Source organism: Calliopsis andreniformis, chromosome 1 (assembly GCF_051401765.1).
Source record: "Calliopsis andreniformis isolate RMS-2024a chromosome 1, iyCalAndr_principal, whole genome shotgun sequence".
Lineage (NCBI taxonomy): Eukaryota > Metazoa > Arthropoda > Insecta > Hymenoptera > Andrenidae > Calliopsis > Calliopsis andreniformis.
Window position 1 is genome coordinate 2,650,680 of NC_135062.1, and position 26,728 is coordinate 2,677,407.

The 26,728-nt window shown below is 31.7% G+C and overlaps 1 protein-coding gene across 1 annotated transcript in view; it reads left to right on the forward strand.

Annotated features, from left to right (window-relative positions):
- Positions 1–4,665: 4,665 nt before the first annotated feature.
- Positions 4,666–26,728, forward strand: part of Gyc88e (Guanylyl cyclase at 88E) — a 228,657-nt gene continuing 206,594 nt past the window's right edge. Inside the window, exon 1 of the mRNA XM_076381994.1 lies at positions 4,666–4,734. The gene's annotated coding sequence lies outside the window, so the exon portion shown is untranslated. The remainder of the gene's footprint in view (positions 4,735–26,728) is intronic.

A 26,728-nucleotide genomic window follows, 5' to 3' on the forward strand; every position in this document is an offset into this window, starting at 1 on the left:
TATATACATATATATTTTTTATATATACCTTTAATTTGTAGACGTAATGAATTATATAGGTAATCGGTTATATCATAGATATATATTCTGCTTTCAAAGGAATTCAACAATCATAATTACTCAAGATCAATTAAACTCGTATCTATTACTTAAAACTGATTTATATTTTACAAATGATAATATATTGTGCTAATATCTACGCTTCGTTATTAGTGAAATCAGTGTTTTAAAATATCAGAAGTTTGTTAACAAGCGAAAAATAGTTACAATACAATCGCGGATTAGGTAATTGTCAATATTTCGAACATCTAAGTACTCAACTTATAATAATGAATACCGCAATACCTTGTTTGCATCCGTAGGGTTGATTAACTTGGAGTAGCTCTGAATTCTATGTACACATGCATATTAAAATATTTATACTTACATTTAAAAAATTAGTAGTGACGTTGACATCTTCATGAATAATAAAAAAAAAAGATTAATTTCCTAAAACAATTCAACTTTAGAAAATAATATTTTTTTAAGTAATCAATATTTTTCAATATATCTAGTTATAACTCTTTTCGTGTCTTACCTTATATTATATTGTGTACGCACAATTTACCAATCATGGAAGGGTCTTCTACAAATCTTTTCTAATTTTTTACTATTATTTGTTTTACTCAAAAAAATATCACACATATTGCTTTAAATTATGTTTCTACATTTATTGTAACAGTAATGTAAATATATTTTAAGTTTCGGTAGGTGCTGGTTGTTTATATAACACGAAATCTATCTTAAAACTACAAAACTGTTACTATATACATCGCTCATTGTGATAAAAGTGACACAACTAAAAAAAACTAAGTTTTCCAGAATATGCCTTATATTAAACTGTTTTATGATTCTAATTTGTAACCCATTTTTTCTGAGTTGTGTCACTTTTATCGCATATGAACGATATACGTAGCTTTGAATCAATTTTATAAATAAAAGTCTACAATTAACACTTTTTAGGCTAACAATTCAGATATGTTTAAGTATTTTTATATTAAGATGTAAGTATCTTAAAAATATTGTAAAGTTGTAAATTAACATTCCTCTATTACATTGTGCTACAATATTACATTAGCTGTAGTTTTAAAAAATGCCCTCCTATCAAAGAATACCCTAGTGCATCCTTTTCCAGTTTTGAGAACTCGATAATCTTGGGTCTAAGAAAACGAAAATATGAATATGTTCTAATTTTCCATAAACTTTTTACATATGTTTTTTACAAAATAGTACACTCTACGTATTTTAATATTTTAATTTATTTGAGTATTATGAGATTGAAATATTTTTCAAAAATCTAAATTGATATTAAAATTAATTAAAAAAAGTATAAATATTACCTATTATATTGAATATGTAAGAATGTAAGTAATAGCTCTTTAAATTAATTTTATTGCCTAGAGAACTATTGTACATCTAAAGTCTTTTAAGATTTTTCAAAAATTCATCAGGTACACTCGATTATCAATTTGATAATACACCTAAGATTTTTTTTTCAATGATTGACGTAGTTGTACATGAATCATTGAATTCAGGCTTGCCGCGATCAGAAACCAAAGTGATTATCATTTCACTTTCTTTGGAGCGCCATTCCGGTGCATGCAAATGCAATTCTCTACCTGGTGCGACTGTTTGTACGCATTCTTTTGTAATTTATGTCTGTGACGACTTGTTGGTAGTCGTTCTTGGTATATCAGCCTATCATACCAGCGACGTACATCATCGCTTAACTTTCTCATTGAGTTTGCTGTCTAATAGCAGGAAACAGTGACCTTCTATGTAGACAGTAGTGTGTCGTATTGTGATCAGTAATGCGCCCGCTTGCTGGCGGACAACCGGTAGCTCATGATTTCGCGACGAACAGTTATGAACGCGAATTGCTCGTTCCTGAACCAATTTATAGCACATTACGGAAAAAAGATTCCATGTATATAGGCATTAAAGGTACTTCGAAAGCAATCATACTTCATTTTCGTTATAATCGTATTAATTTAAAATTTAAGGACTAAAACCATCGAATGTAATAGTATGTATATCGTTGAATTTGTTCTTGAAGAGATGTAATCTCGCTATATTTTGATAACAGTTCTTTATTAATAATATATAAATAGTTGTTTATGTAGACAATATAAATGTTATGTTATTATGTGGTCAATTTCAATAAACAGTGTAACTGATATTTTGAGTAGCTTGGATTAATGTTATTCCTTCAGATACTCATATAAATTTTTTCCTATTGGAAGGGCGTATAGTATAGTAAAGTGGAATGAGGTAAGTGGAGTTTTTCATGTTACATATTAATATTTTGAAAACAGCTTTCCCTAAAATAAAATTAATTATAATTACACTAATAAAACTAATGTAAAATAGATTAAATTATTTATGAATTTTCAGTTTGTAATACCTACTATAAAAGGAGATATTGATATTATCCTAGTAACATTTTATGTTATTTTATAGGATCATTAACGTTTTGGCAAATTCTACATCTTTGATATCACCTAATTGTTCTATATATGTACATAGATAGATGTTTATAAGTAGTTATATTTCATATAAATCTATCTATACATTGAACAGAAAATTCGTATTAAATTATGCTATTTTTCATGCTTGTTTAATTACTAGATTTTATATTTATATTAAAGGGATTTAATAAAAGTAAATTTTGACTTTCTTTGTATAGTAAGTTTTGATTTTTATTCTAATATCGATTCGGTTGGTTGAGATTGAAAATTGCATATTGCTGATCTAATTGTTTGTAAGTTTTACGTGTATCTAAATTTTTTTTTACGTGTTTTTAAATTCATGTTTTAAAATTTTTTTTACGTGATTTTAAATTCATGTTTTTAATATTTTACATTTTGATTCAAAATACAAACGTTTTTATGAAGAACTCACTATTTTATTCTATTACATAATTTTGTTGTAGGTTATACAAGTATATTTCATTTATATGTTATTGAAAGAGGGAATTCAACAGAATTATATATCAAAATTTGTATTAAAGAATTCATCTATTAATCTATTGTATGTATATGCATATTAAGCCATGTGGTAGTATACACAGTGTAGCATTTAAAACACGGCAGTTGAATAATTCGCTTATTTTTGGCAATAGAAAGGAAAGTGTCAGATCAAATTTACTTGGTTTTGAGAGGCGCATAATTTGGTATCAAAATATTTTTTGGAGGCGCAGACGTAAAGGAGATATGAAATTTTTTTTTTTTTAAATGAAACGATATGATTTTTTATTTACATTCAAGATCATTTGAATTCAATTACAATGGAAAATAAATTATTTCAGAGGATGACGGCATAACAAATTTTAGTGAGGTCAATCGCAATAAATGCTCTTATGTTTTTTGATGTTCAGGTTTAGATTTGGGGGGCTATAACTTATAGCTTCGACCCTCACCCTTTAAGGGGTCTCATTTTCTCGCATACTAAAACAACGTTCTGTAAATACGTAAAACAAAATTATTTTAGATTTATTAATGGTGTTCTTGAAAAGTCACACTTACTGTGGAGTTTCGGAGTTTATTTTGGTTCATTGAAAATAGTTACCTTTTAGAAAATCCCTTCAAAAAGTAAACCCCCCCCCCCCCCCCCCCCCCCCCCCATTGCTCAGCTCCAGGTCTCACAAAACGTTGCTTGTTGCTACGAATAAAAATCCATAGGTAATGGATTTGGCTATGTGTGGGTCATCTGTCGTTTCTTAACAAATCAATTTAACAATCATAAGAAGGACGAAAGTATTCATTCCGTTTTTTGAACTAATTTATTATCCATTGTAATTTACTTTGGGCGACCTTGAATGACCTTCAACTATAAGTCATTGTATTCGCCTTGAAACGTTTTATTGGAATGTAAATGAAAGATTATATTATTCATAAAAAAAGGTTTGACCTTCATATTTGATAAAAACATGATGGACACAAATTATGTGCCCTTCAAAACCATGCAAGTTCGGTCTGACACTTTTCTTTTTATTGTGAAAAGTGAGCTATGTTGGTGACTTGTTTTAAATGCTTTATTCTATAATGCATAAGACATATATAACAACCACACCATAAGACATATATAACAACCACACCATAAGACAACCATATAATTAAAAGTTAAATTACATCACATTCATTTTAAGATGATTAAGAAGAGAAAAATTTTGATCCTAAACATTTGATCCTGGGAGAGCCCAGAATTTGTTAATTGTTCTTTACTATTTTTAAGAAAATATTTTTGACTTTTTACTTTTTATGTTGAAAAACACTCAGATATCTGATGTAGGTATTATAACTTTTTTGTTTAAAAACTTTTAAGTGAACAGTTGAGTCTCGATTGCAATAGTGTATTTGAAATTTAAAATTTAATAGTTGTACGTTATAGATGTTACAAGAATGGCAAAAAGATTCGCATTAATTGTATGATCCGATCGTACTTTTGAATGGGTTCGATCGTCGTCAAGCAAGTCGCGTGTGGGTTGCGCATCCATAGAATTCATGTTCGCGCACAAATCTCTTCGAGATTGATCCTGGAGTATGCGCCCCAGTTGGTTTTGTTTGTATGTTCACACACAGGGAAATAGCTGCTCAACGTGGTCGTGGTTCTGTTGTGTGGAGGTGGTCTTGTTATAACACCTGCTGCATCCCCTGAACCTCTCATCCCGTTTAATGTCACGTGGATCAGCTGATGGTTCGTATCACAGAATACTATCAAGACGAGTCGAATATTAACGACGAGACAACGAATGTTACTGTCCTTGCTTGTGCCGTACTGTTTCTCGTTCCTGATATGTCTATATGCACGACAAATATTTCGATATAGATAGTAGCTTTCATAATTTAGCATACACGTGCTCTCCTTTTATCGGATAAGCAAACATTTTAACGAAAGAAGCTGCTTTTTACTCTTTAATTAATACGTATTCAAAATTTGAGGGGAAGTAGCAAATATTATAAATAGGTACGCAATAATAACTGAGTATATGTTACATGTGCAAGAACGATTGAAATTCTGAGTTGCAATACTGATCTTTAGGAAGTAGAAGTTAGGAAAGTTGAAATATTCGTATGAACTTTGATAGGAATTTTTGTAATTGGTTTTATGTATAGCAAAGACATTCAAAATTTTGAAGATTAGAAATATGCTCCTTTTTTTAACCGATCAATGAATAGTCCTGTTCAATGCATTCATGTTCAGGTAACAGGAGTGGGTGATGAATAAGATACGTATTTCATAATTTATTGACTTTCTACATTGAGTCGTTCAATGAGTTAACTTTAAACATATGCCTAAGATAGGTGTATTAAAGTGTATCATTCTCTACTCACAGTTTTATTATTGTCGTTAATTCTGTATATTTTCTATATTAATGTTATGAATAGATCGTTAACAATTTCTCCAAAAAAATATGTCTATATTTACATATGATATTATTTAAACTATTTTTGACTCTTTACACTTGACTGATAACTCTAAAGTCGACATTACCGAGGCAAAATTGTATATTTTCGAGTGCAAAGGATTAATAGATAAATCTTTTTAGAATATGAGAGTTGAAGTTGATTATGTTCATGTTTACTAGATTACAAGAACATAGTGTAACTGAAGTACAAATAGATGTACATACCTACAGAGTACACATAGTAGATTTTGTAGGACAATTAGTGTTTTTTTATATAAAGTATGGTACTGCAAATTGAACAATTAAAAGTTGAAAGTTACAGGGTGTAACATTGCAAGTTGAATATATTCGTACTTTTTATAGGATCTACAGTATTCTTTTCAAACATGTAATTGTTTTAAATTGTTTTACTCTAATGCATGAAATTGTATTACACTCAAAGTTGGGTTGGAAAACATATTTCGCTTAATATCTCAAAAACTATTGCGTGCAGCAAAATGGTGTACATTGAGCGATTGTGTATTTTTCAACGACAAATCTACCTATGTAAACAGTTTTTGAAAATATCAATTTGGTTAAAACATATATTAAAAAATAGCATATTTTCGTTGTTTTCACTGACTAAATGCTGATAAATGTTGATCGATGTTTCGCAAATTTGCATGCAAGTACTATGAACCAAAACACAAAATACGGATAAAATAGAATTTTGAATTTTTACGTTATAAACAAAATAATAGCATTCCTAGTTAGACTATATTTTGTGCGAAATTGGACCTTGAAACAAGTGGCCTTACGAAAAACATATATCCTTATAATGTTTTTGTCATTATATTATGATAGCTGTTGTTTATTGTTCACTAAATGTATAAATAATAACATCGCTAATGAATACTTGCTACATCTCACACTCGTTGCAAACAGTGCGAGAGGTGCAGTGTCAGTGACCTTTGCATCGATGAAAATATAGCAAGTAAAAATGGTTTATAAATCATTATCCATCAATAATTATTACTTATTATATGCAAGCAATTGGAGTTTCTCTAGAAAACGTGGTTTAATCGAACAAGTTTGTAAAAAAAAACGATAGTGGAATGCGAATATGTACTCGCTCGTTACTAGAAATTTCAATCTTCAATCTCTGTGGGTCTCCTCCTGGCATTTTAAAAATTTTTTTTTCCAATTTTTATTTTAAATAATTCTAATTTTCGTATACCTTTTCACAGATTAAAATTATTTTGTAATAAAAATTATTAATCTTTTTTAAAAAATGTACCATTTATAATAAGAATATCCTTTCCTAGGTACATATTCTTTCAGATGTAGGTTCAAACCTGGGAGATCTGCAAATTACGAGCGAGTACCTGTTCGCGCTCGGCTACCGGACTTTCTCCTAAATTTGTTCGATTAAACCAAGTTTTCTAGACAAACTCCGATTGTTTGCATATAATAAATAATAATTATTGATGGATAATGATTTATAAACCATTTTTACTTGCTATATTTTCATCGATGCAAAGGTCACTGACACTGCACCTCTCGCACTGTTTGCAACGAGTGTGAGATGTAGCAAGTATTCATTAGCGATGTTATTATTTATACATTTAGTGAACAATAAACAACAGCTATCATAATATAATGACAAAAACATTATAAGGATATATGTTTCTCGTAAAGCCACTTGTTTCAAGGTGCAATTTCGCACAAAATATAGTCTAACTAGGAATGCTATTATTATGTTTATAACGTAAAAATTCAAAACTCTATTTTATCTGTATTTTGTGTTTTGGTTCATAGTACTTGCATACAAATTTGCGAAACATCGATCAACATTCATCAGCATTTAGTCAGTGAAAACAACGAAAATATGCTATTTTTTAATATATGTTTTAACCAAATTGATATTTTCAAAAACTGTTTACATAGATAGATTTATCGTTCAAAAATACACAATCGCTCAATGTACACCATTTTGCTACACGCAATTGTTTTTGAGATATTAAGCGAAATATGTTTTTCACCCCAACTTTGGGTGTTGTTTTAACCTCTTTAACATGAATTAAAGCCGATAAAAAAAATACGTGTCAAATATTGTCGGCTATTCCACAATTCTGCCAAGTTTCGTAAAAATCGAAGATTTACACCTCGTGATGTTGCCTTGTTAGTATTGGGGAATCATTTCTTATCTAAAGAAGGTGAAGATCTCTGAGTAGTGATTTTAGGTGGTTGTAAGTGTGGAATGGGTTCTGATTCTTTAGATGGTTCTGGTTCTATTTTATCAGATTTTTGAGATCTTGAACGGGTTCTTGGAGCTATAACGCTTTGATCCATAGTGACGGATTGTTTTATTTTTTATTTTGGTGGTCTTCTTACTATAGGTTTTCCTGTTTGACTTGCTATTGCCTTTGTTGAAATGATTCAGAAGTAATCTTAGATTTTTCAAGCGGTAACATTGTATAAGTTTCTAGATTTGATTCTGTAACTGATTGTTTAGATGAAAAATGTACAGATGTATCTGATTCATCGAATGATGGTAACTGACCTTCATCAAAAGGATTTATCGACACTGTATCTGCATTACTATTTAGTTTACTGATTTTGTGAACAAATTCGTACTCATAACCATGCAATTTCAAACTACAAAGAATTAATCTTTCACCAGGATTTTTAATAGAATTTATATAAAGATAAGATCGAAAATGTAATATTGTATATAATGCAGCTAAACACTCTTTTGTGGTAGTAAAAGAATTTTGTTCAGGTTTTGTTAAAGTTCTAGTTAAATCATATATTGGGAGATTATAATCATCTTTTTCCTGACTAAGAACTGCTTCTATTGTGTAATCTGAAGCATCGGTAGTCAATATGAAAGGCTTTTTAAAATTAAGGTATTGCAACCTTGGACTCCTGCACAAAGTTTTTTGTTATTCTCTAAAACTGTGTTTTTGTTCTTTTTCGTAAATAAATTTTCCATTCTTCTTCAGCAACTCAGTTAATGGTTTAGCTTTAGCAGGAAAATTTGTAATAGAACATCTATAATAACCTGCAAGACCTAAAAATTGTCGAATATTTTTAGCATTTTGCGAACGAGGGAAGTTTCTCGCGGCTTCGATTTGATTTGGGTCAAGTTTTACTTCTTCGTGGCTAATAGTATGTCCTAAATAAGATACTTCAGTTCTTAGAAATTCACATTTATTAGGGTGGAGTGTTAATTATGCATCTGCTAACCTGTTAAATAAACGTCGAACTTTCTTTCCACGTTCCTCCAAATTTTTCGCGTAAACAACTATGCATATTGTCCAAATGTATACAAATTTCTATTCTCTATAATCCGAGTAGTATGAGATTCATTAATCTTTGAAATGTTGCTGGAGGATCTTTAAGTGCTTCGAGCATACGAGTATATTCATAATAACTGTTTCGTGTAGTGAAAGCTGTTTTTTGCCTATCAGCTGGATCCATTTCAATTTGTTGAAATCCACTAGCCAAATTGAAGATTGAAAAATAACGATCTAAGATACCGGTGATGTTGGGTAAAGGACATGCGTTTCCAATCTGAAAGGGGGCAGACTCTTTCGGGGCCTACTCCGAATCGATCGAAGCGCTGTTGCGAAGAAACGGGCATTAGTGAAAACATATAATTTATACATGAGACATTTGATAATGTGGCATCTAACGTTATCCTGTTGAATTACAAATGAGAAGTGCGAAGGTATAATTGCCAAATCGCATCGTAGGAAAGTTCTGTCACGTTGTTGCCACATCAATTACAATTTTATCCATCAGTAAATCTCTACTGAATACGCCTCGAGCCGATATTTTGCTTCGTACGGAATATAGAAAAGGACGGTGCGGGCGAGAAAGAAAGAGTATCACGAATGAAACAATACATATGTGCATAAAATTAAAAAGTGGTCTAAGGAACAACATTTTCGTATGAGATTCACACAAAATTTCACATTTATAATAAATTTTCATTAATCAAGACTAATTACAATGTTACGTAATAATGTCGACTCCATTTACAACTTTTTGGATTCGATCTGATCCAAATCTGAATAATGCTTTTACTTAAAATATACTACATGGTAGTAAATCACCTTCGAACTGACAAAATTAGTCCCAATAATAAATTGGTGAATTGAGTTGAGTGGTATAATTGTAATCTGTGAAAAGGTATACGAAAATTAGAATTATTTAAAATAAAAATTGAAAACGAAAAAAATTAAAAGCTACCACGAGATTCGGAACCCGGCACCTGCACATTATGAGGGAATGCCTAATTCTCACTCAACTAAGGTACTTTCGTGCAAAATTAGTGAATTAAACTATAACTTATGGAACAATTCCAATTGTTTGTTTAGAGTAAATAATAATTATTGAAGAATAATGATTTGTAAACCACCTTTACTTGCTACATTTTCATCGATGCAAGGGTCACTCACACTGTACCTCTCGTGCTGTTTGCAACGAGTGCAAGACGTTGCGAGTATTCATTAGCAATGTCATTATTTATACATTTAGTGAACAATAAACAACATGTATCATAATATAATGACAAAAACATTATAGGGGTATATGTTTTTCATAAAACCACTCGTTTCAGGGCCCAATTTCGCACAAAATGTAGTGTAACTACGAATGCTAGTATTTTGTTTCTAACGTAAAAATTCAAAATTCTATTTTCGCCGTATTTTGTGATTTGGTTCATAGTATTTGCATACAAATTTGCAAAACGATCGATCAGCATGTAGTCAGTGAAAACGACAATATACTATTTTGTAATATATTTTTTAAATAAATTGATATTTTTAAAAAGTGTTTACATAGGTGAATTTGTCGTTCAAAAATACACAATCGCTCCATTTATATCATTTTGCTACACGCACTAGTTTTGTTACACCACCAACTTTGGGGGTGGTTTTCACTCCCTTTAGGTGAATTAGAAGCAATAAAAAAAATACGTGTCGAATATTTTTGGCTATTCTACAATCCTACAAAGTTTCATCAAAATCGGAGACTTTCACCTTGCGATGTTCCCTTATTAGTAAGGATCAAAATTTCGGCTGGAGTTGGATTCGTTCGAGTTTTCCTGATGGGCAGAATTGTAATATGTACATACATATATGTGTGGCAACAGCGTGACCAAACTTTCAATATGTTTTGACAACTAACCTTTCTTGCGTCTGTATTCGTGTATTCGATGAATACGCCATTTAGGTGTCAAATTCTAGATTACATTTACCGACTGATCTGTATTTTCATCGATGCTGATGGTAATATGACCAAATTGATTGAGATGTACCATCAACGCTTCTAACGGCAAATCGTTGAACTCTTTTTGTGTCAAAACGGGTGCACAACGAAAATTACACTTTACGCTTTCAAGAAGTGTTAAATTGAGGAAAATCGCATTTCCACGATATTGTGCTAATTCAAGGAAGGGTGCTCTGGTGTGCTATGAGTGAAAAAATCATTAAATCGTGAGATATTTGCAAAAATGTCACTTCGGCAACCATCTTGCTAGTTTACAACAGCGTCTGTTTCATGCTTACAGTTTGTAATTTTACAGTTTTCTCAACGTATAGTGTTTATTGGAGTTTAAACGGACCAGAGCACCCTGTAGTGAAGTCTACTCGTGGGTTCTGTACCCGCGAAAAATTCATTTATGCAAGTTTCGAGACGTAAAGTGTAATTTGCGAAACCGTTTGTCTCTCTCGCTCATGGTGTATACGTGTATGACTTTCTTTGCTTGTGTAAGCGCATGCACGCAGCTCAAAACACAAAGAGTCTGCCCCCTTAATTTGCCAAAGTCTATTACCATTCGCTATTTTGGATTCCCCTCAGAATCGAATTTTTTCAAGACAATCCAAAAGGTGAGAATTATATGGAGAATTTGACGGTGCTATAATTCCTTTATTTAATTTTGCAAAAATTTGTTTATCAATTTCTTCTTTATGAATCGGAGGAAATCTGTACTGCCATATATTAATAGGGATATCATCAATTGTATGAATTTTGTGTTTTATATGTAGAGTAACTTTTAATTTGGCGTCAGGTACATAAAATCTGTCAGGGAATTCTTCGACAAAATCAATGACGTGATTCGCTTCCTCGTCATTTAAATGATCCAAATTTTTGAATTATTTTACTTATTCTGTTTGCGATAATTTCGGAATTTTCTGACTCAGAATTTGAATTTGCTTTTTCAGAAAAAGTGTGGTATTCAAATGGAATTAATTTTTGAGATAATATCTCGATATTAATATCTTCTAATGTGTTAATAGCTAAGACATGGCACCTGCCATGGTCGTTAACTGATACGGCTGTTTCACCAATGTAAACTACCTTTACGGTTTTAAGTTTTGGTAAATATCCTTCTTTTAAGTCGTTATTTGTGTCGTTTGTACCATTTGCCTGTCTAATTTATATGGCAATTTTTAAAACATATAATTCTGATTTGCGCGATTTCTGACCTAATTGGTTTTTCTCCTACAAAAGGTACTTGAATTAACTACTTGGAATTTAATAATAATAAGTACAATGGACGTTGTTCCTAATGTTTCCAATTTTTCTGGGGTGATTCCTGTAATTATTGCTGATTCGTCTAATGCTAGATATTGGAAATGGGTTATTAAAATGGGTACACGGAACTTCTTTCAATAAAGATTTATTTAAGAACTTGGAAGGACGTCTGTTCACATTGAAAAATGTACTCGAAGCGAAATTATATCAAAGAAACAAAAGCAGAGTTTCGACGTAACATTATTCTCAACAAAAGACAATTCACAATGTTTGCACCTAATTTCATTTACAATTCTCAAGGAAATAAATGTATTATATATCAATTTTATTATAGATATTAAGAACAGTGTTTCTTAACACAAAATTCATTTTGCTTAATTATTTATTAGAAATAATTCAGCACTAGGGAAACATTATCACATTATGTATTTAATTTAATAAGACTTATATCTACCCCTGTATCTATCAAAAAGTATGTGAAATCTAAATATAACTCTTTTCCAAACATTTTGACAACCGTAGATTCGTGCCTTACCGAAAGAATTATTGATTCTCTTTTAGATTGCTTTTTTTTTAGTTCTTTTTAGATTGCGTTTAAACGTCAAACGATAATAGACAAACAGAAAAGTGGATAGTCAAGTCATCGTCGCGTCTCCTCAACGTGTCAATTGCGAGTTTAAAGGAATATTATCTATTGTCTGATTATTTTTATTTGAACATAGAGAAGACAGTCTGCCAGAAACTGGAGTTAGGTAATTCAGATGTTTTGGATATATACTTTTATGCATTGTACACAGGATAAGAAAAGAAATACGATGGATAACATGATTCATTAGAGTAGTTAGAATGTTAAGGAGTTGGATACAAATTCGATTAATTTGCATGCGAAGGATTTGGATAGAAATCTAGATAATTTGGCGGAAAACTGGGATGAGCAATGTTTTGTTTTCTTATGAGCTTGAAACGGTTTTGGAGATAGTGATTGAGATCGACTTTTTTCGCGATTTGAGATTCGATAATTTTAATAATGCATTGAACTAGAATTTTCAAAACATGAATGTTTCGACTCTTCTTTATTAAGTTTTCTTTACATTTGGCAAATAGTGTCTACCTTTGAAGTTTTAAACCCTTTTTTTACGTCTTTCTACTAGAAACAAAAAAAGAAGTTCTCTTTTCTATATAGAATGCCAAACCCAGGCCTTTCAGTTAAAAACTAACTTTCATTCATACCTACGTAGTTGCCTTTCTACTATGTGACTGTATTGCTATATAATTTTGCTGTAATTCTTTATAAAAATGCACATAGTCATAAAATATTCTAGGAAATGTTATCATTTGACATGTAGGCTTTTGAGGTACGATTATGCGACATGTATCTTAAATTTCGATACGGTACTTTTACCTTTTTTGAAAATTATTTTTTAGTTTTATTCTCCAGCTTTACAGTAAGAAAAAAGTTTGAAAATTTATATTTTGTATGAATTATGTATATTTCCAAAGTTTGATTTTTTATTCATGATGGTCTTGACAATTGATGTAACTCTAAATTGCTGCAGCTAGCTAACGTACAATATTAATCTTTGCTTTTCAAACTATAAACAGAAGTAAACAGGATAAAGATATATTTATAGCACTTTATGTTTTATGCTATATGATTATAATGAAGGCTTTAACCCTCGGAAGCTGAATGGTTTTCCATAGATGCAGGAGATGAATGCAGGGTTATTTTGATATATTATAGGATTCCTATTACAAACTTTTTGGAAAGGAGTGCATTTTGGAAATTAGATACTTTACATACTTTTGTTTAGTTTTCTGTACATCTGATACATGAAATAAATGTACTGTTTATACGATTCTTACAAATATATTTATTATACTTTTGATATCTTGTACTGTATTTAGGGTTAAAGTGATCCTGCATTCGTCCTATGAGAATTAATTACATATTTATCTTTGTTTATAAATAGACAAACATAGAATTAACATCGTATGTCAGCTAACTGTAGCGTGGTTTGATAATGCCAATTATATTATTAATAGAAAATCATATCTTTATTCGACTGAAACGTTTAAAAGCAAAATGAGAGAATAATTAAAAAAGTGAAAGTAAAAGTGCTACATGAGAACTCGAACTTGCGGCTGAATAATCGGATCTCATGGCTGACCGCGCTGGGCTTTCCGAATCATGAAATTTTGATGGAGAACGTGGGAAAGGTAGTACACACGTGCAGAAGGCAAAGATACATTCGTAGTAGTGCGACGGGAGTGCGATTAGTCGTTTCATGTCTCACGATTCGGCCATTACTGCTGCATACATTATTATATGTCATAAAACTATCCCTCTCATCTTATGCTGAAATATTTTTACAGCGACTCTTGGAGAAATTTTTAATTGATACTAATAGTAATAATGGGTGTTAACATCTATAATTTCTCTTTTATTAATTTTTTCTTTATAAATAAGGTACTTATTTATTAGCGTCAACGTATTTTTAAAAAGAGAATTTATGACTGGAGTCGAAGATGAACGGTTCCATGCCGTCTTGCCTTCGAGGATTTTATAATTGAGACTTACGCTATGGGGCCTTGAATGAGGGTGCGTGAGACTAAACAGCCCCAATTATGAAGACTTTAGGGAAGTCTTTGTTTAATTAAATCGAGGCATAGAATGTGATTCGCGTAGGTTGAAGTTAGTTTGTGGTAAAGTTCAATTATTGGTTATTTAAAAGTTCTTGGTTCCTAATTGGTTGAGGTGCTTTCGCGTTAAGTCCAGGACCAGAATTTGTTCTTGTCATTGGTTTGGTAGGGTGACAGACTCACGAGCAATCGCCATTTTGTCAGTTTCCTATGGAAGATAGAGCCGGGGTGAGATCAGGGTGAGTTACCCCTTCATGATCTATTCCCGTCTCAAGGGGGACGATAAACGGTTGTATCAATTCACGATCGTGCTCCTCGATTCGATCAATTTTCGAGCAAATTTATCCCACCCTGTAGCTATCGAGTGATCAAATAAAAAAGTTCAATAAAATTAATTCGTTCAGACGATATTTTAACTTTATTGTTCTCAGTTCAATTGCCATCTTCGTCAAACTCATGTACACGTCATTTATTACAGAAAGTGATGGAATATGAAAAAAATCGAGTGTTTAATGTAAACACATACTAACCAGGCTCTCTGTATATCAACAAATATATATATAAGAAATATATATATATATATATATATATATATATATATATATAGAAATGTATATATATACATATATATATATATATATACATATATATATATATATACATTTCTTAGGAAACAAACATTTTTACACGATTTCCAATATTTTAATAAGTATAACAATAGTGTAGAATCCGTAGAAACTACGGTAATATTGCTTTTTATTTTCTTACTGTGGTGTATCAAATTGAAAAATGTAAAAAGAATTAGGAACAATAGTATTAGTGATATTTATCTACTGAGTTAATATGGTTATTATTCCAGTATTGCTACAATTCAAAATCGGCATTTTTCTATTTTTTTTCTCTCGTTTTTTATTTTTTACAACTTGGGTAATTAATTTAAAAATCTGACAAAATTCCATAATTTGTATGACATTAGCTAACGTATTCCTGATTTTTTTCATAATGTTTCATCCAATAGTTTAGGAGAAATTAGGCAATAACGTAGATACTTTGAGTTTTTTGTACAAGGCTCGAGCATGGCGAAAGCAAACGCTACGCGTAGCTTGTGCACCGTCACTGAGCGACCGAGCGCTCGCTATCCGCGCTCTCTGATTAGTTGATGTTCTTCATTAATAATTCATTAACAAAGCTTCAGAGGAGATTTTTGCAAAGGAAAGAGTTGTTTAGAATCACCACAGGAATCCCTCCTTAACGGCTCCCGAGCTTTGTTTGGGACACCCTGGGTGAGTCACCTAACGTTTGCACCTCAAATGTCTTTGCTATTTTTAAAGATACGTCAATTGTTTTAAGGACGAAGCTGAATGGTTCAATGGAGCTCATGTCGCTTGCCGGGAACTTGAAAAATTCTATCTCAACGTTTCGAGAACGAGAGAGTAAGGGTCACACTTGTCTTCTTTCTTAACTTTTCGCAGTTGTTCAAAGCGCCGAACACAAGTACGGGTCATTTCACGAATCGAAAACGGGAAACCACAGAAGGCAGGTACATTTCTTCAAATTGTTTGATACTTGAACTGGGATTCAAATCTGTAAAACAAATATATTTTTATTTTTTTTATTGTAAAAATTTTCGAAATACAATAAAATTTATTTGGATGCGTAGATTCTTCAATATTATTAGAAAAAAGCTGGATTTTGTATCTTTAACAGTTTTAGAGATATAAATTCAAACGGGAAGGCAGTTTTCGTAAAAATCGGCAAATATAAACTTTGGGGGATTGTATTCCTGAAATAATTCTAAAATTATCACATTGGACCCCCCCCCCGTACATGAATTACAGTATATTGTTACGTTTTTGAAAAGCCGACGACTCCCCACACGTGCCGCGAACTCGCATCCGTCGCGGTGTCATAATAAATGCTAACACTACTCAACTTAACCTCTTTATATACAAAATAACCAAAAGTGCTTTATGTTTCGACTCAACGTTTTAATGTTTTTACTTTGACAGCTGTCGGTCGTCTCTTTTTTTATCGATCTCGAAGACATCTTCCTCGGACGTCTTCTCATTCTTTGTTACGAGCACAGCAGACAATGCCCATGTACTTTCTGACATCGAAGTACAAAAGTGATCGAGTTGGCGTGGAATGGCCCGTACACGTGGCTGCGACAGTAGTATGTGTAATGGAGGGTGAAATTTTCTAAGTTGTGTTCTCAATTCGGGAATCATAGAGTGTTTCGATCTCGCCTTTATTAGACAGCTACGTGTCTATACGTAAGACCATTGTCGGAGTATAGGAATATATTAACACCTTATGGGGTTTCGTGTCCATAATCAAACTGCAATGCCGACTTTCCCGTAGATCGTAAAAGAGAGACCTGCGGTAGAGAAGAAATTCGTCGCCGCTGACTATCATTACTGCTATAAGAGGATTTTGTAGCTATCATTATTACTGAAATTTTTCACAAAAGAGTCCACCAAGTATTTTCTAGTCAAGTAAGTCTAACTATAGCATAACATCGAACATTTTCGATTAGAAATAAAATTTATTTCAATTCTACGTTCTTCAACGAGCTTATAAACACCGTATTTATTATAAAAACGAAAAATAAAAATTAGTTATGTGCTTAAGAAGTACGCGGATCTTCTTAGTAGATACGTTAGACATAAATTAGATACGTCAATTTCTGGACTACTGTATTATAACATTCTTTTTTATTTAATATGTATCTTCATGATACATTCTACGTTCAAAAACATTTTTGTTCTTTTGTAAAAAGAAATGTTCAAAAACTATTATGCAGTGTTTTATATATCTTAATTATTGGTACAACGCTTAATATTAATATAAATGTAAATTGATGTTCAATCACTGGACATGTACAATCACTGTGACATTTACCTTACAAAATGATAGAACATCCATCAGTCGTTAAAAATAGTCAGAATTATATCATGTTTGGTATCATTTTTATCATGAAAACGCCAGCAATTCATTAGTGATAGGTTCATGAAAATTTAATGCGAAATACAGAGATTGGGATTTTGATTACTGAATTTGATTACTGACTTATTGCTGTCCTTGGTTTCACCATTAGTGTTTAGGATCCCCGGAATGCATCGTTTAGGAGGTTTCCACCCGAGAACTCTATAGAAGAGCCATCCAAGTAGGCAGAGAGCCAGAGAATCATTATCAACGATATTTGACTTTCCATGACGGTAACGGACCGTGCTGGGATAGGACAGAACGGATTCAGTGTAAACTGCTCCATTTAAAAGCAAGAGAACGACACTTAATATTGCCGAAATGGAATGGATTTTATGCGTCTATAATACCATCTTACATTTCACTGTACGGACACTGAACATTCAGTGTAAATTGCTCCATTTGAAAACAAACGGAAGATACTTCTGCCGCCGCCACGGTTTGGAACGGAACGGGCTTGTGTGAATCCAGCTTTAATCGAAAGGTCGTACCAACATTATATTGCGATAATGCCATTGACTATTGATTTTGAGGTTTGAGTTACGGACTCAATAATATACACGATTCAAGTTTTTTATACGTAAAACTTCAAACAATGTGGATGGCAATGCCAGCTACACCTCGCAAATACTTGACATCATGACACTATTGTACTGCTTGACTTAGACGGTATGATACGAATGATTAAAAATGATCCGAATTGTATCGTGACTGCTATCTTTTTTATCTGGTGAATATAATGGGATCATTCATTCATATTTATCATTAATCGAGCAGAACAAGCTATGTACATTTCCAAATTTTTTTAAATTGTTACAAAATTCAATTCAACATTCTAAACAACTTTTCTGTATGTAAACCCGTCACCGGCCTTAATTTCTGAAGTATTAGCAGTAAATCATTTACATTCATAAATAAGGCTTTTCGCATATACAGGGTGTTCTTGAATAGCAAGAAATAAATTTAAAGGGTGATTCTAGAGACTAAAATAAGACGAAAATCAAGAATAACGATTTCGCGTTTGATGCTTCATTTGTTAGTTATAAATGTCTAAAAATCTGGTGAAAAGCACTAGAAATGAGCCCGTGCGGAGGTCTCGAGCAGTGGTTGCCCGAACAGCAGTATCGCACTAACGTAAGGGAGAAAAGAGATCACTCACCGTCGAATAGCTGATCGGAAATTTTACGACACTCGACAAGACTATAGGATCAAAAATTCAGTTAAACTTGACGAATATCATTGAATAACAATAATCTTGTCTATTCGTTGCAAACCATAGGCCAATTCAAAACATTCACTATAAGATAGAAACGGTTATTATGTGTACCTTCATGTAAACTGTCTGTTCAGTTCACACATCCACACATCACGATCCTCTCCTCCACAAATATTGCTTTTATTCTTTAATATTAGTGATTTTAACAATATTAAAATACACTGTAGTGCACGTGTAATTAATAAGTATGTCTTTTAACTTGGAAATAATATAAAAAATATTAACCCTTAAAACTTTCCAGCTTTTATTAATATTTATGCACAATGCATTCATAAATGAATCTCCAAAACCATTAAAAACGGACTTCAGCCTATTTCTTAATTTCTAGATTAGATTTTTGAGAATAAATTCTTCGTGAATTACAAATGAAATCTTCATAACATAAATATAATAAAAATATAGTGACTTACAAATTGATCAAATACTATACCAAAATGTAGTCCATGTTTTAATTACTATGTCTTCCTGAAAAAAAGTCGTACAGTAACCTTCTTACTGGAGTCACTTTAAACGGTGAATCCTCTACTTTCACATTATTAAGTTGAATTTTCACGAAGATATTTCTACATTAACAAACATATGGAAGAGTAAAGATAGTTCTTGTCTAATAAATTGCAAAAATTTAAACGCTTCAAACGTTTTTAAAAAGTATAATTTTTTACAGACACTTTCCCACATGTTTCTTATAATCAATATCAAAACATCTCAGAAATTTAACTTAGAAATGTGAAAGTAAATGTATCATTTAAAGAGACTCTAGGAAGGCTAATATACGACCTTTTTTACAAAGTAACAGTAATTTAAAAATGGACGATGGTTCGGTCTAGCATTAGATCAATTTCAAAGAAAAAATTATAAAACATATTCAATTGGACATTCAAAAATTGTAATCAGGATAGACTACAGGTTGCGATGTGCATTCGATTTAAGCCTGATGCAGACAAGCGACTTCTTTCCTTGTTTTTACAGCAGGAAATAACAAAGCAGATGTACAATTGTGCGGCGAAAGACGCTCGTCTACATCACGCCACAGAGGAAAACGGACGGAAACGGACGGACGGGCACGGACGGATATGTACGAATCGACCTTTAGAGGTCACTCCTTTTTTCTCTTCATAATATTTTGGTGATGTTTAAGAAGTTATCGTAGGTAAGCGAAAAAGAGAGAATAGCGAATCTGTTTTAATAGCGGTAAATAAACAGATGAAATTGTTACAAATTAATATAGAAAAGTTAATCAAGTATAATCGTCTCATTCGGAAAACGATAGGAATGAATTAGTTTGGGCGAACAATCGGTTAAGTCTTGATGGTAAATGTAACGCGGATAATCCTTTGAGTGTCGATATCGAAAATTTGCTTTTGAATTGAAGATGGATTTTTATTAATTTCTCCATTTCTATATTATATCATGGATAGTGTGATTCACTTGTATAACGGTTGCTTGTCTCTTGTTAGTACATATTCGTTATACCTGTATTACGTTCCGTTGTATTACGTTAATTATGATACAATTTCGCATGATATTTCTGCACGAACGTTGCTCCAAATCCGAGTGTCTCTGTAATCTGGTATTTTGGCAGAATCAGCAGTTCACACATCATTCCGGTGTCACATATGCGTTGATGATTAATTTTGTATATATTTTGCGTTTTATAGAATAGATAGTTTACGAGGAAGTAGGAAGACTAAATTATGCTCTCGCTGGTACTTCACTTGAGGACCCCAAAGCTATCATTTTCCAAATTAATCAAAATTATAGATGACATAGCTTCGCGAGTACCGAATACATGCTGTAAGTATCGCAGAGGTAAGCAGCAGTTGCGATAGTTCATTCGCCCCCACCCATCCACACAAATTCCAATCAAATCCTTTATAAACTGTTTTAAACTTTGACTTTGGCTGTCTTTTAAACTCAAGTATCGAGTACTAAGCTAGTCGAGTGCACGGTTGTTAGTATATGCCTCATACAAAGTGAAAACTGTGATACGAGATGAAGAGACATCTTTGTAAGTCTCTTAACGTCGAGTTATTAGGGTTCTTTCTCCTCGTAAGCTGGTTTTAAGGTAACCAAACATTGTCAACTACTATAAACTATATTTGTTATCTCCAAAAAGAAGCATAATTGTAATAACGTATTGACATTACCTCCGAGAAAAGATGTAATTAAATACGCATATACTTAAGTGACGACCAGTCCAATTAATTCTTAATCACGAATACTCCGACGATTCCGAGGAAGGCAATAGTGTTCTAAACTTCATATATTATACTGTTATTTGTCCCCAGCAACGTGGCCGGGACATAACAATACGTTAATCGTAATCAGTGTGAACAATAATAAATAAATAATTTTCATAGAGTCAAAGATGCTTTGAAAAGCTATTTTTCAGTATTTAGTTTGGAAACAAATTTATAGGTAAAATAGCGATAATTTGCTCATGACTAGGATAGAGTATAACATGAAAAAATATTCGTATAAAATAAAGCTATGTAGGTACTAAATATTTGACTGACCGGTATTCTTCTGGTCTCCCCTAATGAGTTTGTGATTACTATTTTTTGTAGTCGTGTCAATTAATGTGTCAAAAAAGCATCCATTTAAGAAAACAAAGGCGCTCTTCATATATGTCGAGTCCCCACAACCTGCAATGCTATCTCCAATAACATTATATATTTCTTTTCTTCCTCTGTTTCTTAACTTTCTCCCATAAATAAATACTTATCGGATACTTGCGCCTTCTATTACAACAGCAGAACCTTTTTCCCGAAATCCCTTCAGCAAGATGTTATCTGCAATTAGGAAAACTCCTTCGCATCCCGGTAAGGTCTAGGTAAGGATCTACCATGAAAAATACTTTCCCAAAAATTTCACATTCCTGATCCAAACTCCAGGTCAGAACTTTTCCTCTACCAACCCAGTTAGAACATCCGTAAATAGGAAAGCGAAACAGAACAAGGGCAGTTCAATTTTAGGAATAGTAGTAGTAAGAAGAAAGCTCTGTCCAATGAAATATTGTATCTGAAAATAAAAGGAAATTAAATAAAGTTTATAAGCATCGAATCAGCCTTTGATCTTAGAGCACCTCAACGACATATATTACCTATCTGTTCACGTAGGAACAGTTTACGCATATGAAATTATTTACTTCTCGAAACTAATTAAATTTTATCAAACATTTTCAAATATATATCAAGAGTCTCGAAAATATTCGAGTGAGTTGATTTAAATGAGTACTTTATATAAATAGTTCTATTTTAGTTTCAAAGTGACTTAGTATCTGTAATTCATCCAATATTATTAGTATATATATACACAAATAATTCGGTAGGTATTAAAGTAGTGAGAAGTGTTCAAAATATCCAAAATTTCTATATGGATACTTCTTAAAGTGATATCAAACTCAATTATATCAAATTAATACTAATTTGATTCTCAATAAAAGTATTAATATCAATTTGATATCTAACGAAATTATGGATATCTGTTTGATACTTAACGAAATTATCACTATATACTTGCTTGAGTATGTATTTAACATTCATTAAAGAATTCAGTCGGAATTCACGAAGTTACTGAGGTACTGTATAATTGTTTGAATTATTTCGCTTGTGAATTCCCATTATCTCGTTAATTGAATCATTTATTATCTTCAATTTCATGAGCTTGCTAATAACATTTATTAATATGAATAAGTAAACAATTGTTGGCGTAGTTCAATTTTAGTGATAGCACGATATAATAAATTTTTAATAAACTTTAGTAAATTTGCTATAAAAGTATTAATTTTATTGTTAGAATTAATTGCTATCAGTAGTCGATTATTAATATATAATTGTCTTTCTTCGTTAAAAGAAAAAGCATCATTTTTTAAATGCCCTTTCGAAACCACTCTTCGTAAATTACAGACGCAGGGTGGAAAGTAGAGCGTTTCCTTTAACGTCCCGTCGCCCATCACACATACTCATCCAGTAGTGGTAGGCCTCCCCCATCGGACTTAATATCAATTTAGAGCACAACACTACGGAGTATTTCGATGCCATGTAATCTGCTTGAACGTTCATTAAGTATACCAGCTACCATTATAAGCATATCCAATAATGACGATGTCGCACGAGTCGGTGAGATGGTTGTAACACGCATCCTTAAGGATCTTATTGGTAAAGGGGTATATTAAATGTAAGCTTTAAGAAAATGAAAAAGTTATAGACATGGAAAGAATAAAAGATGAACAACAAATTAATCAATAAAATAGAAATCCATGTACAGATACAAGGCAATACATATCATGCTTAACTTTATTTAAATTAATTTAATTTTCAAGACGATATATCTTCACAATCTGTATACATACAAATATAGATTTTGTTGCTGTTTTAGAACATATAAAAGTTATGACCATTTTATCCGGTGAAATGGTAATATACAGTATACAGTAACATACAGAATATAGTATTCTTTAAAGACTGTTTGATGGTCACATAACGGAAACCTTTTTTTGTAGTAATTACCATGTATGCTATAGATAATTATTTAATATTTCAATTTTGAATTTCGTACTTTTTAAGTTTGTATATTTATAATAATTGATATGATCATATACAGGGTGTAAAAAATGAATATTGATATATTTTGAAGCCTGATAGAGGAATTCAAATAAAACACAAAATTTCCGACCTACCTGCATTTTTCAATAATAATACCGTAAAGTTAACACATCTGTATGCTAAACTATGCATCAGAGGATTCTGTAATTTTACAGATGCATTGAAAGGTAGAAGTAGAGCATGAAAGTCTTAATACGTTTTGCTGTATCTCTTACTGTTTAACTCTTTTTTCAACAAAAACACTTTTACTGTAAAAAATATTCGTCATGTAAGGAAAAAAAATACATTTAAAGAAATTATAGTTACTTCGATCATAGAAAGTATTGAAGTCGAATAAGGTCAAGTAAGTGTATATTAGTTTACTGTGCGTTCTAGAAAGGGTGTAAAATAAGTATCACTTTAGGAGTCGAATAGATTGAGAAATTAAACCTAAAATGTACTTGGCGGGCCCTTTGTCATCGATATCATGATCCATAATAACCTAATTAATAACAAGTACGATTTTCAGCAGATTTTTGTGCGTTTTGGTTTTCATATTGCAATTAAGTAAGTTGCAATCCCAACACAAATAATTTAAGTGTAAAAAGATTCGACAGATACATTTCCTCAATTGATTGAATCGCAACTGTAACTTTCAATGACGGTTTTTCATTGCTTTGTTTGACAAAAAGACCTACCAAGTACATTTTAGGTTTAATTTTTCATTTTGTCTATGACTCCTAAAGTGATACATACTTGACAAATTTTTTAGAACGCACGCCAAGTTAATGTACTTGGCCTTATTGGGGTATTATTGCAGTAAAATAAGTAGAAAGTGTGTTAAGAGTAATTTGGTCAGTCGTCGGAGAAAAAGTAGATACATATTTAGTAAGATATACGGCTAATCCATGCGGCCAGATTCGTTTGTCCTGAGTGTACATAGTATTGAAAATATGTATAGTAACGAAAATAAAATAATAATGAAGGATGAGTATTTAGATAACATCATTGATTTGTTTGACAACTTTAAATTTTTTATGATGAATTTAGAATCGTTTGGATTAACATTACTTGGTTTTCAATGATTTTATAAATTTGGGGTAAACAAGTTAGGATTACTAGAGTTATTGCCATTCTATTTGGAAGAATGAAGAAACTATACAATCCCTTGCACGTAACACTCTTACCAAATGTTTTTCTCTAATATAAGTAACATAATCGTGTTTTGAAATTTTTATATTTTCGTGAAACAATTTTTAGTTTTTTTTAGATGAAATATATTTTTCGGTTAGTAAATTAAATGCAAATTTTATACTCTTGATGTGATATCATAAATGTACCTAGATCAATGATCCATAATCTCAATGGCTTTGGAAATTTCAGCTTGTAACACTTTATTTGGGACACCCTATATAAAAATGTACATATATACCATGTTTTATTAAAATGCTTGAAGTAACCGTGAAGTTGTAACAAAGTATGTGATTTTCCAAAAATCTAAATCAATTATTCTATATCTCTTATTCAACAAAGTATATTTTTTCCAAATTGAAGGGTTACATATTAGAATACTGATTCTGAGTTCTAACAACGAAAATCATTATCAAAAGAAAAAAATTTTGTAAATAATAGGCTGGAAAGGAATGTAAGGAAACTTATTTAAGTTATTAATTAATTAATTATTTCTTCGTTGTTTCCTCATAACGTAGGGTCACATGTATCACCAATGTCAGGGGAGATACTTTGTACAGTAGAGACAGATGTCACAAGATTGTTTCAAACTCGTATTTATAGGAACTTCAACATGACTGAAAGTTTGTTCAAATCCACTTTTTTAAAGTTTTTTTTATGTAGCCATCTTGCGCCAGAGATATATTTTATATATAGTATTCAGGAAACAAATCTATATAAGTATTCTTGCAATCGTTTCAGTGATTTTTCGCCTTGAACATACATTAATATTCTTTATAAAGGTAATGCTTGCGTTTTCGAAAATAAATGAAGTCATTATCATCTGTTTTTTCATCAATTCTGAGAAGTGAAAAGTTTTCGCTAAATCCTATCAATTGCTTGATTAATTGAGAAACGTATACTGAAATAAATTGATAGAGAAAATTGTTGTGTTTATTTTGAATATGTCGAAATTCCTTTGAAGCGATGTAATATTTCCGAAAAAATCAGTAACACATTCATGACTTGTGACGTTGCTGTGGATTGAGTTGATGAGCACGGGCACGGGCACACAGCGCGAATAGGGGGAAGGGATGGATAACAGCAGGGAATGGGGGATGAGAAGGATAAGGCGGAAAAAGAGGGAGATCCTAGTCAATTCAACTATTCTGTACACGACGTTGTTCTGCAGGACACGGAATTCGATGCTCTCGCGAGATGTGTAACGTGCTGGTATAATAGTGTTTCTCTTTTATATTTCTCTATCTTGAGGTGTCCCTGAGATTTTCTTGTCGCTTCCAATTATTCGGTTTTGTGCGCCCGAGCGCACTGTTGCGTCTTTCCAGCCGCAAGTTACATACGAAATACAAGTGTCGCAAATAAAGTGATATTTTCAATTTTGTGGACATAGCGGCGCTGGAAATCTTCGCTTGGTAATGATCTTATTTTATTTATTTCCGGTTGATTTGCTACTGTTTTGATTTATTCAAATTTAGCAATGTGTTTATTTTCTGGAAACTTTGTCAAAAATTTCGTATGTTACCTATACTCAATTCTATGTTTTTTTTTTCACGCAAATTGTGCTAATTAGTTCGGAAAATATACCGACTTAGATTAAGTAATATCTTGCTTTGAAATTTGTTTAGTCTGAAAAGAATTTTATAATACAACGTTTTAAATGAACGTTATTCATTTTCTGGCCGTCCATTAATTAAATGTTTATCATCTTTTATGGTTTAATATACATGTGTGAGTTCTGATTTTAACTGTGATGTGATAGCACATGTTTTGTCTGCTTTTAGCAATTAATCTTTTAATTTTTCTAGATATTTTTGTATAAATTGCATCTTATTCTTCTTTTCCTACTTTTCTACAATTATTACTGACTCAAAATAAAAAGTATTATTACTTTTAAATATACATTATTTTTCCTCAAAATGTTAAAGGACGATTTTAAAATAAACTAATTTTTTTAATGTTTTCAATTACTTCGAAGAAATTCCTTGAGTTAAATTTTTTTGAAAATGTAGAACTGGTGGATAAATAAAGAATCTCGGAGAGATCCTTTTTTGGAATTTCGTCAGTTTTTAACGTTTTATT